Consider the following 5552-nt stretch of genomic DNA (forward strand, 5'->3'; position numbering starts at 1 on the left):
AACACACAAAAAATACAAGTTTAAACTTCCGAAATACAATTTGTCGCTGGAACTTTTCAGTCGTTCGTTTTGTTGTTGCCCAAGCCATTTCTTCGTCGCCGCTGCAATTTTAATTGTTTAATTTGCCTGCTGCCGCTGAAATACGGATTTAAAAAAGGATTGCTATTGTGAAATCGGCCAATCAGGTATAGATTGCTAAAAGTTAAATATAATCTGTGGCGTTTTGTTGATTGTGTTATGGTCCATCTTTCAACAATTTGCATTCGTGTAAATAAATAGTAGATAGATAGTGTGCTTTCTAACCAAGAAATAAAAATTTGCATTTACTAACAATCAAAATTCTGCAGTAAACATAAATATATTTCGAATTAAATGTGAATCGCTTTGGACCATTAAATCAAAAACAAATATTCTTCGTCGACGCAATTAGTGCAAACTTAACTCCCCCAATTTTCGTCGTAGTGAGCTCCAATTTAGTGTGTTATTAAAATGCTGGAAAAAAGTGCAAATTGTAAAAGGTGTTGTCTGAGGAAATCGCGCAAAAAACCTCTGCAAAAGTTTATCTGAACATTTTCCCGCGCTTTTCACAATTTTTCCGGGTTTTTCACAATTTTCTCGTGCCTTTCAACATCAGGCTTAAATATTCGATGCCCTTTGGTATCGGTCAGTGTATCATTCTCTGTTAGCAATAAAACGAAATGGCAAGCAATTGAAGAGCTTAAAAATCAACGAGATTATTGAAAGAGAGTAAATTATCTGTGAATCCTTTTGAGCTTGAGTATCGTTTAGAAATCCTATTACGTCAGAAATCCGCTCCGCCGGAAAATCGTCCGTCTCAAAGCCGCCTGCCGATCGTCGCTCTTCCAACGTTTGGCGGAAAATACTCCGAATTTAACAATTTTTTTTTTGAAAATTTCGTTGCCAAAGACGAATTTTTACACGGTATAGAAAACTTCAATCATTAAGTTTCGTGTTAAGCTGGAGACGCTTTAGGAACAGTTAGTGCCTTTCAAGTCACTGCGGGAAATTATTCCAAAGCACTTTCTACCCTGAAGCGTGTGTATGATAATGATTTCCCAATTTTTTTTGATGATATATAGGTCCGACCCAAGGACGCTTGCTTGCGGGACCCCTTTTATCCAAGAAGGGCACGATTAGTTTGTAAAATAGTCCTTCGTGCCAAACCCTGTCAAAAGCCTGTCGAACATCAAGAACGACAGCTGAGCAGTATTTTCGATCCTTTAAAGCACCAGTACATGATTTACTACCCTGTGCACTTGCTCAACAGCAAAATGGCGACTACGAAAGCCAAACTGTTGGTCTGAAAGTGCTTCATCAAACGCAGTTATAGTTAAGAGCCTAGCAAGCAAGATGCGCTCAAAAGTCTTGGAAAAAGTAGATAGGAGACTAATCGGCCAATAGGAATCTGGGGAGCACGGGTCTTTTCCTTTTTTTGGTACCCTTGTCACTAGACCGCGTTTCCAAGGGTCTGGAAAATGACCAAGGTCTAGGGAGGCATTAAAAAGTTGGCAAAGCTGCTTAATGACTGTACTGGGCTGACCGTTTGCTACCTTTCCGTCAATCGCGTCCATGCCAGCAGCCTTAGTGGAAACTCATCTGCAAACCTTTGAAGCGGCTGTCTTTTTAGGTTGCGGGTGCACTTCCACAGCGCAAACCCGTGATTCTGGTAAGTGTCAATGCCTCTGAACTTGTCCATAAAGAATTCAGGCTTGGCCAATCACGCATTGGCAAGGGCTGACTTGAAAATACAGAAGGTCGCGAGGAAGATTTCTCAAGGCTAGGTTTCCACCAAACATTGTCAGCGGACAACGGTCGTCAGTTAATAAGCGCGGAATTCCAAGAATTTTGCACAATAAACGGGATCGAGTGACTCAAGACTCCTCCATATTGGCCAGAAGCAAACGGCCAAGTGGAAAATATGAATAAAACGCTGGTTAAACGTCTAAAAATGACATAAATGAAGTAAGAACAAGAAGGAGTTGCAAAAGTTCGTTTTAATGTTCAACGTAACACCGCATAGTACAACGGGTGCAGCTTCAACCCAGCTGATGTACAATTGAACGATACGACAAAAACTTCCCGGAATTGAATATATCTCGGATCAGAGAATGGACTCAGAGGAAAGAGATAGGTACTTGTGACAGAAAGAAAAAGGGAAGAAGATAGCACATGCAGTTAGAAGAGCAGAATGTGTTAAATTAGCTGTAGGTGACAGTGTTCTTATTAAAAATTTCATTTTTTTCCCGACAAGCTAACACCAACATTTGATCCAACGGTTAACGAAGTGGCCAGCAGAGACGGGGATGTGGCCCAGGTAACTGCAAATGGGTAGACGTATACCAGGAACGTCAGTCACCTTAAGAAGGTCGAACCCGCTGCTGCGGTTCAGCCTGCGCAAGACCAATCCCCGGTAAGGAGTAGTGAGTTATCCCCAACCAAACCAATTGATGCCGGGCCCACCTCGTAGGTGCCACAGGAAGGTCTCAAACTGCGTCTGGAAAAAAAGAAGAGATGTTTGAACCCTGTTCAGGATTGTAGCCCAAAACGGAAGCCATAAGCTCAACACAGCACAAGGTGGATAAAGGTATATAAGGAGTTCAAGGGTAGTCGAAGAGAAGCATTGAAAGCGAGCAGTCCAGGAGTGTTACACTTACTATTGTTGTATTACAATGTTCATAGATTGGAAACTTTTACACTTACAAATTCTATTTCATTTGAGTAATCAAGCAGAAATATAACGTACATTTTAAAGTTATTACGTTTTTACGTTACGTTTTTGTTAGCAGGAGCAGCGATTAGTTGGGAGTCTAAGAAGCCACCCGTGGTAGCACTCAGCACAACCAAAGCTAAGTATGTCACACCTCTTCAGCGGCTAAGGAAGCATTATATATTCGTAAGCTATAAGGCGAAATTGGTCTTGGCGAGGTTCCACCGATTATGAATCAGTGTCTAGTAAAGAATCCTGTGTTTCACGCGCGCAGCAAACATATAGGTATAAAATATCATCATGCTAGAGATATGTTTAAGAAAAAGTGTATAGATTTAAAGTATGTATCAACAGAAAACATGATGGCATATGTAATAACAAAAAAAATTTAGCAAGATTAAGTATGAAATGCATTAGTTTAATGGGTTTGCTGTACTGTTAAGAAATATGTATTTTTGATTACCTGTAAAATATGAAAAACCGCGTTGAAAATTGTTGGAAATGCAGATTAATATGGCCACGTCGTCTGTCAGCAGAATACGATAGTTGCCTGCGAGCCACTTCATATCGTTGTATATCGATAGAACCTAAGTTGATTATAATTTGTACTGCCGATTTGTATAATTTTGTATTTTTATTCTATCTTCTAACAAATTTGTATATAAGTAAATTGGGAAAAGTTTTATTTATGTGTCTTGAAAATTTTTCAAATATGCGTCCCCTAAAATATTTTTTTCTACGTGGTCGTCCTTGAAGCTTGATTTTAAGGTGGTTTGGTGTTGTAACGACCTGATTTCTTAAATATATCGCTCGCTACGTAAAGGTGTGGCTAACTCAGAGAGGTTGTGGGATCGTTCCACCAAATTTATATTGAGTGATTGCCTTTGACCAAAGATAACGCACGGGTTGTGTTGGGATCGTAAAGGTTTTATTCATCTCCTTAAATATAGTCTGCTACTGCTGCTCCTCGTCGTTGTCCTCTGCGACGTCGCTCCTCGTCGTCGACTGCTTGCTGGTGTCTGACTCGTGACGGCTCCACCGAGACTCTGGATGTTATGCGAACCTAACTGTCGGGACCGGCAAGGTTTTTCGCCTAGCAGGTAGAACTAGTTTCTGCCTCTTCGCCCAGCCACCTTTATCGCAGACTCCACTCAAAGACTCCCTGAGCTCGATTTGACCACGACCTAGCACCCGTTGGATCTCAGGGTTGTAGTCTCAGCCTTGTAGACTTACAGTCGTTGGGCGGCTCGACTTTGCGACCTCTTTGTGCAGGTCTGAAGTCCGCCAATTCACCGTTCGACCTTGTTGCCCTTGCCGTGTGTCTGCTCTTTGCCCGGGTCCAAGGTTCGTTGTTCACTAATTGAACTTGTTGACCTTGACTTCGCTGTTGCTATGCAGCTCTCCTGAATCGGGATTAGTGGGGAGTTTAAGACTCCTCACAGTGTCTCTCACATGGTTTTTAAGGCCATTGAGATGGAAGTTCCCCAGGATTAAATTTTTCAAAAATGAAAAAAAATAAATCGTCCTTGCGTCCCTGCGAGGGCGCCGTGAAAGAATTTCCTATAAAATGAAAACACTAAAAAATGTCTAGTACGAAACAACAATTTTTTTATTAAGTCTCTGTTTTGCCATTGTGCGATATTTTAGATGCCATTTTTTCCAGCTGTTCCAGATAAATTGCGCTCACGATGCCCTCGCTCTGCTTGCAGCTTGTCCGTTCGGGATATAGTCAGTTACCGTTTCAAAACTCAGGCAACGAACTGCTATCTGTCAAAGCGTTCGCCTTTCAAAAACTATGCCCATTGGCAATTGTTCTTCTTCGCTAGTCGCATAAAGTCAACTCCTTTATGGCCTGAATCGCCGCTGTTCCATGTCGTAAGACTGGCCTTTTCTGACTTTGTATGACGGGACGACCTATTCTGGCATTTCGACGGCTCTGCTTGAGTTGAATTTATAGAGTCTACATATTGCCGAGTCTAAAGACTTCCATGTAACCTTAATATTTCGAGTCTCCATGTTTCTTGGGGTATGGTTTGTAACCTTTTTTTAAAGCTAAACTTCTTTGGGAAAATCAAGCGTTGCCAAGAACTAGGATTTTCTCATATAAATGACCAAAAAGTAAGAAATGGTGGACATTTTTTGTGGGCCAATGAAAAAACTTAGAAAATACCCGTTTTAGGAACGAGGAAATCAACGAAAATCCTCCCATTCAGAGGCATGATAATGACAGCTGAATATATCAATCATTGCCCCATCAAAGCTATTGATAATTTAATTAACTTATATATGTTCAAGCTAATAATAACAAAAAACACTCAGCTCATTGATCTGTTCATCGTAAACCTAATTCAGTTACAACAGAACGCACCTACATATTTCCCGAATAGTAGCCCTAGGCCAGACTAACTTAAGTAACTTGACTTCTGCTCGGGCAATAATGATCAAACTTTGTACGATTAAAGCGTTGATTGGAAAACCAAACATGTATACAAATCAAAGAAATTCAGACATGCACCTCAAAACAGACAATATTTCAACAAGGCTAAACATGTCAACACTGACTACAGCTGGAGAGTGTACTACTTAAAACTTAGCTTATACAAAAATGAAATTGGAATGGCCAAACGGAAAGAAAGGGACCAAGGCAGCTCGGCTTAGGAAGATCCCATCCAATCCTTTTGCATATAAATAATATTTTTGTTGTCCTAATCGCCATTTTGCTAAAATTGGTTTAGTCCAATATAATTTTCTCGTTTTTGTCTATATAAAGAGAACGTTTGTCCGCTAACTTAGAACTTTAACATTAATATAAAAATTAGATTCA

This window comes from Drosophila elegans, unplaced genomic scaffold (genome assembly GCF_018152505.1).
Source record: "Drosophila elegans isolate 14027-0461.03 unplaced genomic scaffold, ASM1815250v1 contig_349, whole genome shotgun sequence".
Lineage (NCBI taxonomy): Eukaryota > Metazoa > Arthropoda > Insecta > Diptera > Drosophilidae > Drosophila > Drosophila elegans.